The sequence below is a fragment of the Ammospiza caudacuta genome, chromosome 7 (genome assembly GCF_027887145.1).
Source record: "Ammospiza caudacuta isolate bAmmCau1 chromosome 7, bAmmCau1.pri, whole genome shotgun sequence".
In the NCBI taxonomy this organism is placed as follows: domain Eukaryota; kingdom Metazoa; phylum Chordata; class Aves; order Passeriformes; family Passerellidae; genus Ammospiza; species Ammospiza caudacuta.
Window position 1 is genome coordinate 21,727,191 of NC_080599.1, and position 15,332 is coordinate 21,742,522.

The 15,332-nt window shown below is 43.4% G+C and overlaps 1 protein-coding gene across 1 annotated transcript in view; it reads right to left on the reverse strand.

Moving 5' to 3' along the window:
- The window catches only part of RASAL2 (RAS protein activator like 2), a 163,822-nt gene that overhangs the window by 88,443 nt on the left and 60,047 nt on the right, over window positions 1–15,332 (reverse strand). The window lies entirely within an intron of this gene.

Genomic DNA, 15,332 nt, shown 5'->3' on the forward strand with positions numbered 1-15,332 from the left:
TCCCAGTGAAGAATCTCATGAGCCACAGGGAGATTAAAGTAAAAACTGTTCAGTCAGGTGCAATTTTCATGTCCTATATCCTCAAAGAAATGCGACTCTGGCAATTTTCGTGCTTGTTGTGTGTGCTTCCATTTCCCTACCAGCAGCATATCAGCTCTGGGAGAAGGAATCTCTCAAAATTTAGAGATGGGAAGTCTGAAGGTGTCTGTTGTTCACTGCTTACAGGTGAGGTTTGAAGGATTTTCCCTTCCTCTGAATGAGGACTGTGTGTCTCTTCTGCCCTCAGCTAAAGGCATAGCTTTTCCCCAGCAGCTGCTGGGAAGCTTTGCTGAGATCTGTGATGGGCTGGGAGAAGGGTCACCTTGCTGCTCAGAATTTCTCACATGCAGCAGTCTCACCTTGACACCAAGAGGAAAGATTAACCTTTAAAACTCAAAGAGTGAGAATCAACATTTTGCCCACTACCAGAGCTGCCAGCCAGATTCTTGAATTTCTGCACTAAGAAAACACGTCAGGAGCAATTTTTAAGTGGGAAGGAATAAACCATCAGATGAGGGAATGCCTTAGCAGCCAAGGGCTGTCTCCTCTGCAACCAGCAGGAGACAAAATACAGAATGCTACTGTTCAACAAGCCTGGCATCTCCCAGCAGGACGGGATCTCTTGCTGACATCACTCCCACCCCTTCAATTCCTTCCCTAGGAGAGATCTGACTTGTTTGTTCAAGAGTCGGCCCGCGGCGAGCAAGGTACAGCAGCCTCCCTGCTGCAGCTGAGCTCCCAGACAGCTCTGCCAACTTCCCCTGGGCCCAAGTCCATACATCTGCCCTGTTCTTGCAACGTCACCACTGTGCCTATCTCCAGCTCAGGAGATTTCACACCAGGGCTGAGACTACAGCAGAGATCAGCCAAGATTTCCCTTCTCGCCTCCCTATAACACACGCAATCCCAACCCCAAACCTTTCCCAAGGCCTGTGCTCACACATTTGCCACCCTGACATCTCCTCAAAGGCCTCAGTGTTCCCTGGTACCCAAGGGCTCTGCAGAAGCTCGAGAGCACAAATTCAGTTAGGCCACAACCGTGCGAGCAGTTGCACTGAGATTTTTATTTTCAAAAGGAAAAATTATGGAGCTGTTCCAAAAAAGAAACCGCAAGTCTTAAAATCTTACGACTAGTTTAGTGAGCAGATGCTGAGTGTGCCAACAGTCTCAAGGTTTCTTGCAAAGTCCTAAAAAATGAGAGTTAAAGAGCTAATGGCAGAGACAAAAATTAGGCATAAAGCTCAGAGGGTAATTCTGACTAGAACGCAGAAAGTTGCACCAGCTTGCTGTCATCGAGCAGCTTCTTTGAGCAAAAGGTGTGGGAGCTCTTAATAGCAGTTTAAAGCTACCAATTAGCTTGAGCACTACTGAGCTCCTCTAAGCTTCTTACTGGCTGCATAGCCGATTGCTAAATGTTAAACTTACAGAGGGTAACTGATCCTCGCCTTTCTCTCTGTCCCCGTCCTCCCGGGCTGAGCCCAGCCTGGTTCAAGGGACACAGTGTGCAAGATGTGCCTGTCAGGAGACATCAGCACCTTCTCAGATGGATCAGTGCCAGCAGCTTCCAATCAGGCAATCAGTGTGCAGTTGGAGGCTCAACAAGTGGAACCAGAAATCACAGCCCAGCCAAGGTGGGGACTGTACAAACCACGCAGGTGCGCCCTGCGCTCGGCCCGGCCTCCCCGCGCGCCTACGAACAAGGGGCTCTTTGTGCAGCCTCGTAACTCTCATGACATCACCACAACAGAAGCTGCTGTCCCTGTAAAAAACCAATTTGGTTCCCAGGATAACTAAGATTTCAAATAACCCGCAGTTGCTTGAAGTCATGGCTGTGACCCTTCCTTTCCTTCTTATTCAGGTCTCGTTCCCTGCCCAGGACCACTCATCTTTGCTCCTGAATATTAAGTACATTTTTCTCTCACAGTTAAATTCCCACTTGGCCTACAAAACACTTTGGAATCTCAAAACAGAAATGGTTATTACAAACCTGTAGAGAGGATTATAAAAGATTACATGCCCCTATTACATAGCTGCCAAGTTCTGAGAAGGTTTTCAAGTGACACTTCTCCCCAAAGCAAGGAGAGGCTTTCGTGAGAGGTTTAGAAAGCAGAAAATGGAGAATAGCAGAAAAGTTAATTATTCGTGGGAGGAAAAAAAGTCTGCAGTTTTTCCTCCTAATTTATGCATGGTCCTTTTCTTATCCAGCTCTATGCCCTTCACCTTGCTCTGTCCTCTGCAGTGCTTGCTCTCACCAACCCCTAATCTCCATCTCACAGCCTCTTCAGCACCAGGCATCCAGAGAGGGCTGTTCCCTCTTCATTCTCTATTTTTTGCAGCAGTGCAGGAAGAGGACAAAAGAAAAAATGTCCTGAACTTTAAAAGGACCTTGGTCCAAGGCAGCTGTGCAAAAAAAAAACCTCAGCAAAACAATTTAAAAGCAAAAGCTGCTCAGTTCCTGCATAGATTTTTGGTGCACAGACACAACAATGTACCAGTGTATTAGGGGTCAAAATTAAATGTGTGGCACAAGCAGTGCACAGAGCTTGGCAAAAGCACCAACAGCAAAGTTCACAGACCGCTTTACCCCCACCCTTGCCAAGAAGGCATAAGCCAGATGGCATTCATCTGTCACAGACCACTTTCAAAAGAGCACGACCCTTCTGCTTTCTCCTGTCAAGGAGGGAGGTATGGGAAGGGCAAAGGTGGGGAAGCATTTCTGCAGAGACAAGAAAGAGCCACAGAAGGGAGCAGTGATGAGATAGTGCCCACAACAAGCTCCAGATGAACAACTGAAAACCAAGCAGGCTGTCTTTCCTTGCAGCCTGAACTACACCTGGCTGTCTCTTTTAGAAGCTTTCACCTTTGGCTTTATTTCCAGAAAGCAGGTATTTTCATTGTCGCTGATGTCACCCTATAAACTTCACTTCTCAGAGCAATGGCAGGATGGCTGAACTCCCCAGCTGAGAAAGACACCCTATACATTATCTCAAACCAACCCTCCCTGTGTGTGGTGGTGTTCATGACAAGAAAGAATAAGGGAGAAATAAAGAATGACATATTACAAAAACGCCTTGAAAATCTCACATGATGCTTTAAACACTTGCTCACCCTGCCACCACTGCACAGCCAGTTGCTGACGTACAATTTTAGCTATTTTCAGCCTGAATGTTTCTTGACTGTTTCTGGGTAGACACACAAGCTATTAGGTGCCTCTTTTGGGTTTGGGTTTTTTCTTGCCTCAACAGACTATGGGGAAAAGGGGACTTGTGAGCACTGCTGCTGTCTCATAGAGGGAAGTTTATTTCCCATGTCAAAGGGAGACTTCACAGGACACTAAAATCTGCTGCAATAATGTGCATGGTTTTGCATATTTTGCAGGTCATTCAGGCATATAGGCTAAAGTTAGCTTTTGTATTTTAACCACTTGAAACAAATGACTAAGGGACCTCCTCAAGGGATTCAAATATCATGTACAAGAAGCCCTGCAGTACTCCCCTGCTATTTAGACAGACCAACTCTACTTCCTTCTGGCATCTTCAAAATGTTTTCAGAAGAACCTGGAACCACCAGGTTATTACACATAATTTTGTTGATTTGACCTACTTAAAAGCAAAAGCAGCAGAAAACTCCTCATTAACATCTGAAAAGCCTTCCTGTATCTCAGTAAATCAACACTAATATTCAAAAGATGGGACTTTTTTCATCATTTAATGATAATAACACAAAACTTTATAGAGGAAGGAGACTGGATCTTATAAAAGTGCAATGGGGATCCTGAGCCATATTTACATTTATGCAAAGAGATGTCTTGTGGCAAATAACCTGAATCCCACATTTAATGCAGTAAGGCAATGATCTGTAGTACCTCTTTGATCAGCTCTACCCTTTAACCTTCAGTTAGAGGTTATGTGAGGTTGGTTTCCCTGTGTAATTTAACCCAGCTACTGCACCTGGTTTAGGGAGGGAAAATGGCTTGGGGAGAAAAATCCCCTTTGGTTCAGCATAAGGAGGTCACCACCAAGATGGTCAAAGCAGGACACTGAGCTGCAGGCTGGCATCAGGGCTCAGGAACCTCCTGACTCAGAGTGCTTTGCTCTCCTCATTACCACACAGCATCAGGATTGGCAAACCAAGCTTCATTTTGTTCCAAAATTTCAGAATACAGAGGGTGATTTCTTTCTTCTTGCTTACTCTGCATGATATTGCCTGGAGAAGCTGTGTGGAAGTTTCAAAAACCAGGGACAGGGCTTGGAGCAATCCAGTCTAGAGGAAGATGTCCTTGCCCACAGCAGAAGGTTGGGACTGAAGGATCTTTAAGATCCCATCCAACCCCAACCACTGTGGGATTCTGTGCTGTGGGAAGCCAGCTGTGAAAGAAAGAGGCAACAAGGAAGAAGTGACAGTGCCCGGCAGAGAACTGCCAGTGCTGAGCTAACCCTGTGCCAGGGGAAGGACATTTCCTGCAGGCCAGCCTGTTTGGACATTTGTGCCATGCTGAGCTCCAGGTTCCTGAGGTACCACCTGAGCAGGTGGAGCAGGCTCCCCACGCTTTGGCAAACCCCAAGCAGAATGATTAATGCATCCTTTGAGCATGGGCTGGCTAATTAAAAGGATCTGGAGGCAGGGTGCAGCATTGCAGGTATTCTTCAGCTGGGTTTTCCCTCTACTCAATGTTTCCTTCTCCTTCCAGTAGCTCAGGCTGTGATGAACAAAGGCCACATCCTCACCCAAACACTCACTGCCCTTGAGCCCTCACCTTCTCACTTTCTTCCTCCTTACTCCTGCTCTGTTCCTCAAAACTTGTAAAATATAAAGCTCATGAAGGCCAAACCTTTTGTTCTTCATTACACTGCTTTTTAGCTGATTTATATTTTCAAGATGGATTTTTATACCTAAAAATTTATATTTTAAATTATATTTTAATTTATATTAACATCTAATGCCTAAGAACCAACATGCACTTGTCCCCAAATGTTCTCCCTTCTGAATGCTTTGCAAACTGACAGCACAGAGCTCCCAGGGCAAACACAAACCCCCTTCTATCTGAAAGGTACTCCTCTCCAAAATCCTAGAAGGAGAACACATAAACTCAGCAAGGATAAATAATAACCAGTGGAGAGGAAATGTCTGTCCTACAGCAATGCTAAAGAGAAATTTATAGGTCACAACCTTGCAGAAACAGGCCTGGTAACATCTAATTAGCAGTCCTGCTGAGCAATTGCATCTCATAACAGTAAACCCAACCAGACTGAGGGAAAAGGAGAGGGGAATTTTTATAGAAACACAATAATTACAATATTTTGAAGAAATTTGCTTTATGTTGCTGTTTTGTGGGGATCCCCTTTCCAGTAGGAATAATCAACCCACACAAGTGATTTAATGAGTTATTACTGAATTACATTTCACTCCTATTGGGAAACAATTTAGAAGGACAGCACAGATTTTTATTAATTATTTTATTTTTAAATTGAAATGCTAAGAATTCTGTTTGCTGCCAGAAGATGGGTGGAGGAGCCAAGGAAAGTTCACATACCCAGGAGACTATTAACTAGAACCAACTTGGACAATGCATTTGAGAAGCATTTCCTTCCAGCTACTGTAGAGAGCTGTCCTTAACATGCCTTTACTTAAGCAGCCAACTTTCCACCACTGAGTACAATGAGATTTCAAAACACACAAGAAATCAGAGTATAAACAGACACAAACATCCCACTTAGTGACACAACAAAAGAAAATCCGGGGCAAAAAGCTTCAGCTTCTCTATTTTGTGTCCTTCATAAAACAGCTTGGCATTTTAAACAAACTGCTCCTCTTTTTTTTTTAATTTCCTTTTTTGCCTTTTTTTTTTTTTTTTTTTAGTGAAAGTATTAGCACAAAATACCTGGCTTAGCTGCCTAAGTAATGGTGCTCCTGAACAAAAAATTATTTCTGGGGGCTGAGGGATAAATCTCACCCAATAGGGAATTGGAGGGATGGAGTTCCAGAGGAAACAAGCAGCCGACAAAGCAGGAGTGAGGCAGCAGAGCCAGCAGGAAGGAGTGGTGAACTGGGCAGAGCTGGTCCCTGCCAGCAGCACAAAGCAAGAACGTTGAAAATACGTATGAAGATCATGTCACAGAGAGCAGGAATGGCAAACAGATGAGGGGCAGCCCCAAAGAGTGAAAGACTAAGGAGCAACTCCCTTTCTTCAAGAGTTTTAGTTTGCCAGAGACAGATGGTGCTGCTTCCACATGGTTAGAGCTGGATGGTACCCTACGCCCCCAACCCCTGATGGATGTCAAGCTTATTTTTGTAAATCTCTGGTGATAAAAACCATCCATGGCATCTTGCTCATTTCCCCCTCATTACTTTGCCAAAAACTTCCAGCTCTGCTTTCCTTACCACATCTACAGACCAGTAGTATTTGTTCTGCTCTCAGTGACTAATGATGATTGTGCGCATCCCTTGTCTTTGCAAAAGCCTTTTTTAACAATAGCAAAAGAACTGAAAATGGTATACCTCAGTACCTGGGACCACTTTTGTTAGCCCTGAAGCAATCAGACACAATGATGAAAAGAAAAAAAAAAATCTATTTTTTCCCCCCAAACTCTCATGTGATTAAAATCCATTAAAATGCAAACAGACATGAATTTTATTTTACCCATCAGTGACCACACTTCACTATCCCTGGGCTATGGCTGTCTCTTTGTGAATTCCCTGCACGTAAGAGCAGCCAAGCTCTAGGTTTAGGAGCAATCAATCTAGCAAAGCTCACTAAATATATATGTGTGTGTATGTTTTATAATGATTTCCATTTTTCACGTTGATTTACATTGATCATTGGAAAGTACATTCAGCTTCATGTTTGCTTAGCTCTGAATAAACAAAGCAAAGGCTGTTGGGTATCCAAAGACAAATGAGACATTACAGATGTAGACAAAACCTATCATCACCCTGAAAGCATTTCTCTTTGAAATTATATAGCCATGCAGAAGTTATTCAGAGTGGAGATTGCTGTATGTGTTTTTAATTCAGGCTGGGCCTGTTGGGGGCAGGGAGGGAGAGTCTGATGAGTCTCTCTGCTGTCACTTTTCCTCTCCTGCATACCTGATCATTCAGAAACGTCTGATTCTAAGGATGTTTTTTCTTTCCCTTGTGTTCCCTAGTTTCCACTTCTCAGCATAGGTCTCCTTAGGTCCATATGTCTCAGTGCACACACACACCCACCTGGATTTTTACCATTAAAATTACAATGAGCACATCAGCATCCATTTGAACATGCAATTCCACATCAAGCACAACCATGCAAATCCAGCACAGTTAGTGCCCCAGCTGGCTTCACACTGCACAGGAGTATTTCTTTCTCATCTGCAGACCTTGTCCCCTCTTGCAGATAAACCCCCCCTGTTTCAGGGCTGTGCTGGAAATGATAGTTTCCACAGTAACAGTAGGAAGGTGTCACAAGTCTGGGTACATATGCTGCACAGCACAGCCAGGCTCCTGCATTTGGTGGCTGCTGGCTCTACAAGATGCTACATATGCACCCAATAAATTGCTTTGGTTCTGTGCAAACAGAAATTTTTCAATTAGTACGTTTGAGCCATTCATTTCTTTTGTCAAAGTAACTCAAAACTCCTGCTCAACACATATCATTCCCCCCAGAAAAAATAACAATGCATTTTACAATTATATTTAAGGGCCTTCACTTCTCTTTATAGGCATGAAGCATTCACAGAAAGCTCAAAAGAAACTCCACAATGAAGAAGGGAAAAAAGATTTCCTGGGAAGAATTCTTCCCCTTTTAGAGTATATCCAAGCAGGAGCTAAGGAACTGCCATTATAATGAGCTCCTCAGGTAGGTTTGGTGGAGCCTCCTCCCTGCTGCTGTGGGTCCAGCTGAAAATACCTTGTTAGCACAGCTAAGCAGTGAACACAGCAGCCACAGCAGTGTCTGTGTGATGAGGGGGACAACAGCATCAGCAGACATAACACCCCACAGCAGCCCCAGCTCCCCAGCCCTGGCCTGTGCTCAGCAGCACTTGGGTGTAGAAGGGCATCAGCCAGATTTTGGACGTTTCAGGATTTGTCTCTGCACTGCCAAGATGCAGAAAACTTTGTACCACTTTTTTCTGACATGTCTTGGTTTGCTCTTTCCTCAGTACTAATCACAGACTGATTGTGCTGAAGTACCAGGGTGACTGCCCAGACATTTTCTTGAGATTATGTAGTAACAATAAATTATAGAAAATAGACATATAAAAGATATACAAACCTCTTGATGCCCAACCCCACAAAGGCACAAGGGTCTCACCTGCCAGGGTACTCAACACTCTCCTAGATGCCCTGTGCTGTCAACCAGCTCTTCTGGACTGAAAGGCTTTGACCAGCACAGGTCAGCCCTAACACTGTTTTACCATAAAGAGCCAAATTATCACGACAGCTGCATATGCAAGTGGGGGTGGGAGTCACAGTTGGAAATAATGAAAACCAAAATTAAGACAACTGGTCTCTGCCACAACAGATTGAAAACTTATCCTTTCTTTCCCCACTCCTTTTCGAAACTTCATCCCAATTTCTGTAAGAGTCAGTCTCAGTATCATTTAAGTACTATGCCAATAAAGGAACAGGCTATCATACAAGACATCAGTGGCTTGAACCACACATTTTATCAGCTACAGGAGGGCTGACAGGAAACCTACAAATAAACCACAGGCAGCCAGAATCCTCCCCTTGCTGAGCACCACACGCTCAGCCAGCCCAGCTTGCACAAGCAGCACCAGAGTACACCAGGCATGCAAGGATCCACTGCTTCACAAAGCTGGCAGAGGAAGTGGTGACTGAGAGAGGCTATTTATACAGGACACAGCCAAAATAGCCCATCAGTAATGTTAAAAAAGGCATGAGTGGGAGATCACTGACGGCAACTGTTTGGATCTGTGTGTTCACCTTCTTCCCTTCACAGGCAGTTCTCAGGGCCACTGCCTGGATCTGTGCTGCCAACAAAGCCTCTTCTTGTGTTACAAGTGCAGCCAGAACTAATAGGAGAGAAAAGGTAGATGGAGACACACTGCAAGAGTTTGGAGGTTTTTTTGTAGTACTGTGTCAAAACCTGCCAAACCTGCCTGCCAAAGCATCTGTGTCACTAAATGACTGCTAGAGGAAAACTGCTTTTAAGAGTATCTACATCAAAAGGGCTACTGGTTTTTCTATGAAAATGGGTTGTAAATTCATAGGTGTAAGTAGGAGAAAATCTACAGCAACTCAGGATGAGTGAGGTTGCAGCTAAAACTCTGACCATATTATCATCACAGAAATATCTGATAGTCTCAGAAGATTTTACTTGGGATCAGTCAGAATATGGGATGCAGGAAAGCTCCCAGGAAAGACAGTTTCATAGTTTTTAAAGTTTTATTTATATATGTAAAACATGCAAAAGCAGCTGAAGTCAGACATAAAAGGTCTGCTTACAACTTGCCATTGGACTTGCCAGAGTACTTTCTTGCACCTTTTAGAAAGAGGGATTTGTCTGTGGCAAGGAAGGGCTAAAAGAATAAGAGATCTTTTCACAATTAACAAATCTCAGGAACTAGAATTCAAACCTCAAACAACCACGTAATTCTGCTCCCCTAAGTCTCAAACCTACAGACAGCATCAATAGCAATGTGTGGTGACAGCTGACACAAATAAATGCATTTGACTGCAGCAGTGGCTTTGCTCACTCCTGTTCTCACACATCACTGTCACTCATCTGGCTCCTCTCTGCAGCAGTTTCCAGACAGGTGGTTTTTCATAGAACCCTAGAACCCCAGAATGGTTTGGATTGAAAGGGACCTTAAAGATAATTTTGTTCCACCCCTGCCATGGACAGTGACACGTTTGACTGGACCAGGTTGCTCCAAGCCCTGATCTGGCCATGGAGGCTCCCAGCGATGGGGCAGCCACAGCTTCTCTGGGCACCCTGTGCCAGAGCCTCACCACCCTCACAGGGAAGAGTCTCTTCTGAATATGGAAACCAAACCCACCCTCTTTCAGTTTAAAGCCTTAACCTCATATCCTATCACTACACATCCTTACTAAGTTCCCATGTTTTGAGAAAGATCTATACCAAATGCACAGATTAAAATGACCAGCTTATTCCCCACAAGACACAAAGACAGGGAATGTCTACTCTCCAAAACATGAGCTTCTTTAAGAAGCTGTTTTGGTAATTTTTTTCTATCACCTTCTCTGTAGGAAGTATTTCTTAACTTCATATGAACAAGCGGTCCCGTAAGTTGTAAAAAGCTCCCTTGCCCACAGAAGAGCAGATGTCGAGCTTCAGCTCTTCTCAGAGAAAGAGGAAAGGAGAGACAGTTGGTTTCGATGCTAATATGTCAAGAGTTTCATGCATTAGCCTATTGTTTACATAAACAGCTTCCTTTAAACAAGTGATGTTTTACAGGATTATGAAGTATTTATTTCAGAAGAGTCTAAAGAGTCTCTTGAGTAACTACACAGAGAAAGTATCACCACAGAAAGCATAAGGCTAAATGATAACACAAGTTAATTAGTTAAAGCAGGCAATCAAGTAACTCTATAGCAAAGTAATGGGATAAATAAGTGCACAGAGATAATCTTGCACATGTTTACATCTAAAATGCCATTGCTTTGAGTCCTAAATCACATACTGTTAGCACTGCAAATCTGCACCATTCGTTATTTGGAAGAAAACCAAAGGCCTACAACCCAAATACTTTGCTCTGGGTTTGTTATTTTAAGGAAAAAAGGGTCAATGTGCCTCGGAAGCGCTCGCTGCGTGAGCATGCAGGCAATTCTCCTCTCGCGCCAAGCTCCATCACGGGCAGCGTCTGTGCAAATGCAAACCAGGGAGCTCTGCCTGGAGAAGTTCCCCTCTCACTGCAGGCCCCAAATGTGTGTGTGTCAGGAAGAGTTAAGGCTCCCATTTCCAGTGTCAAATAAGCTTAGCTGGAACTGAACCACTGGGTACACTTCCCTTTTCTGTAGCCTCTGGCAGCTGCGATTTAGGGCTGTCTTGTAGAAGAACACAGAATTTTGAGACGAGTCTAACACAGTTTCTTTCACACTTCCCAAGCCTGGGCTTGCTGACCCCTCAAGGGGATTGGCAAGGACCAGTCTGGGCCCCTCCTGGGCTGTGGGGAAGGTGCTGACATCCCTCAGATAGCCCTGGGCTGTGAGCATCTCCTGCTGCCCTCCAGGACATCCTTCCCTGTTGGGTCTCCCAGCCCAAGCTTCTCTTTCTGGAGACTCCACAGCTGGAACACAGAGCTTTGTCAGAGACTCCAAACCCGCCTGCTCCAGACACAGCTTCTCCTTTGGAAAGCAAAGAGTGTTTTTCCTCCTCCCGCCACCTCTTTTCGACCCTGTCTGGCCTGTTATCAAAGGAAAAGCTTCTCCCAGCAAAACCCCAGAGCTTTACTTCACTGGGAGTCCTTTCTCCTAATCTCCACACTTCCACTCTTTGGCTGACTCTGAGAAAGCTGCATCTCTTCAAAGGCCTCTCTCCTTGCTGAGAAAACACAGGAGACAAGAAGTCTCCAGGACACGATTACCCTCTCCTCAGATAATTCCCATGCAATAATTTCTCATGATCAAGGTAATCACAGATAATATTCCTGCATGCTCCAGCTGTCAGACTGCTCTGCACAAGCAGCACAAAGTACAACATCCCAACAGCCCCACAGATACAGAACACAAAGATGGCAAAAAGGAACATAACACCCTGCCAGTCACTTGCCATGATTTCATGAGTCAGAAAATAGCTCCTACAAATATAAATATCCTCATTCATCCCACTGCATGTGAATTTTTGGATTCTGACAAAGTGGTGTGGGGATTAAATACATGAAAATCACAGGTCAATGCTGAAATGAGTGTGCAACTACTTGCATGGAGACACTGTCCGTTAAGTGGAATTAAAATCAGATCAGCATAATTTTATTGGCTTCAGATATTACAGTAATTATCTTGTGTTGGTTCATAAATATTCAGCTGTGCAGCATTAGCCTATAGCCCACATTAAATGTTACAATGGCTGGGATGAACCAGGCAGAAGGAAGTCGTGGGGAGGGATGTTTAAGTGATACTTAAAGCTGTCAAATGCCAGAAATGTTCCCTGTGCATACCCAGATCCCTGTAATTTCAAATATACCATGTTAACACAACATTTAGTACCCTGAGACCACACTACAGTTTAAAAAAGAGAGACCAGGCAGCAATGGGTTATTTTTGTATTTATAACTACACAATTATTTTCATATTTATAACTACAAAAAACGGCAGTTTAATATAACAAGGGATTTTGTACAAGCAGCTATTTTGAATCTACTCTGATAATTAAAAGTGCAGGAGTTTGAACATTAAGACTACACCTTTCCACAACAACATCAGGTTTCACAGCACAAGGCATTTGCACAGCATTTAAAGGAACACTTGAATAAGCTCAATTGTGTAAAACTTCCCTAATAAAAACCCCACCAAAAATAAACTACTTAAGAGCAAGAGAGATTTGGGAGTGGAGGAACATGAGTCAGTAGAAGGGCTTCTAAAATGAGAAAGTGGTTTTAAAAACATGAATACAAAAAAGCTGCTCCAATGAGTAATAAATACTAAATTCCTACTCAGGAAGAAACAGCTTTGTATTTTGGGAATTGCTGAAAGAAACTAAACAGGGAACTGCCTTGGTTTTGAGTTATAAATGGGAAAATACAAATCTCTAGGTAAGTTTATATGGCAATATGTATGAAATGTAATTTAATAAACCTACAGTGTAAAGATCTTAAAGAGGGCATAGAGTTCAAATTACTTTAGTGATGTATAAAAAAAACCAAGCACTTCTGGAAAAGCAAGGATATAAAATATTCTCTTACTCAAGGCACAAAAAATCCTCTATAAAATGAATGAAAGCTTGAAATCAAAATTAAAAGACCAAAGAAACATATCTTTATCCAAGTGACAAAAGAGAAGGAAGGAATTCTGAAGAACTGTCTTTATAAAAACATTAACAAGAGAGTGATTGTGAAAACCAAACACACACTAAGTAAAAGAACCCAGTGTTTACCCTCACCCCCTCAAACCAAACCAGAGATACCCAGGGAAGATATAGGTAAGGCATTCTGCTGGAGGATTATTTTGTCATCAGTCTACAATTAAACACACACCACCCTGAGATCCAGATAAGCAACAGTGAAATAAATGTTATCTGAGAATTCTCTCACAAACCCATTCTCAAGAGTGTGAAAGGGTCACTGGTATTACTCAGAAATAATAAGAACAGGTGCAGCTGCTCACCCACAACCCTGCACCCAAGGCTTTGTCTGCATAGCTCCTTCCTTATCTTCTTCTTTCTACCCATATCATGGTATGTCCTCAATCAACAAGTTTATCAGAACGCCACTTCTCCTTCCTCAAGCTAACATATTTACTAGAAATTAATATGATATTAGATTTCTTAGGTAGTAAATTGCTGGATTAAGACTTTTCCTGACCCAGAGATAGGGAGGGATTTTAAAAAATTTTATTCTATTTTCAGTCTCATGAGAAGGGTGAGATGTTATAATTCATGCTATTACCATCAGAAGCCAGTTATTTCCTAATTACAATACACTAAAAGTGTTAAATAATAATAGTAAATAAATGTATTTATTTAGTAGTAATTAATAAATAATAATATATTTTATATATACACTTACAGTTATAGATTACTTTATAGATATACTTATAGTTATATTATATATTAATATATATACTTATAGTAATATTACTATAATTAGTAATAATAATGGTGAGTGTAAGGCCTTTTACCTTCAGGCTTTGCACACGCCAGGGGAAATGCTGGTTCCAAACGCCTGGCTCAAGGATGGTTAGGAATCAGCAGATATGCACCAAAATCACTTCATTCCCACCCAAAGTCGGCCCAGGCTGCTCCTGGGAGGGCCCACACAGCACAGCAGGAGAGAGCTCTGCCATTCCTGCTGAGTGCCCACTCCATCTGTGCCCTCCTCCCCACAGCCACCCCGCAGGGGGATGCAGGATGTCTGCCATGCACTCTGGGGAGGCTCTGCATCCAGCCAAGGCTCGGGGCAGAGCCAAAGGACGCAGCTCTCCCGGGGTTCAGCATCCTTTCATCGCCTAAGAGGATGAGTGAGTCCATCCAGGAGGGATTTGCACAGCCAAGAACTGATGAAACAGTGTCTAAACATGCTTCCCAGACTGTGAGACCAACTGGAAAATATTTACCCAGATCTTGATTTTCTTTTCTTTTTAAATCCCACTTCCCTCTTCAAGCTGCCATAAAAACAACCGGTCCTCTTTTGGGAGTTAAGCATTTCCTGAAGAAGGGAACCATTCTGCCATTCTGGCACAGAGATGAAGCAAAACACAAGGAGCCAGGCAAGCATTAGAAAGAAGACAAACTTTTAAAAAAGTTGATAATCTCCAAGTATTTCAGAGGGAAGTGGAAATACTTTTAATTGAGTGAGGCTGTGGAAGTAGAGGACTTGGCTTTGTGGACAGAAGAGGGATGGAACATGCACCCCTGGCTTCTCCTGGTCCAAGTCCAAAGTGTGCCTCTCCCACTGTGTATTTCACAACACAGAAAAAGTCTCTTGGCTTTCATTCATTGTGACAAGAATTTCTGTCCAAGCAGACATTTCCTGGGGCACTTTTGATCAAGCTTTTCAGCGTAAAGCTGTTTGCATACTTTGGAGAAACCCCATGTCTCTCACCACCCTGTGGTTGGGTTGAGTGCCTGAGCACTTTACCACAGATCTCAGCTGCATGAGGATTACCAAGTTCTGCTTCTTGAGGAGAGGAAAACATCCCTTTTCTTGGATTTTTCCTTGAACAGTAAACAGGACTATAGGCATGGAAGGACACCCTCTGCCCACCCAAGCACCAAAAGAGTCAGTGGACAACTCAGTGACCCCCACTGAATTAAACTGGTGTGGTTTTTGGAAGAACACAAGATTTGATCCCTTCTGAGCATCTAGATTGTGTGTGAAGAATATGACATTTCCCTCACCCCTTTTATCTTCAAGCCACCTCCCACAGACCTCAGCTGTAAACCCCAGGAGCTCACAAATTTTACCACTGTTTTAGCAGATCTCAGCCTGCAGCCTTGCACAGGGCAGGAGCCTCTGCCCAGCAGCTCCAGCTAATTATGGCACAGACAGCACTTCTTTAAGGAAAAATAAGACCAGGAGAGCAATTAGTTGTCCTCTGACTGTACAGCCCACACAGCTGCACCTCTTAGAGGGTGAACTAGCTCTGTCATCCACCTGAGGGATCAGAGATAG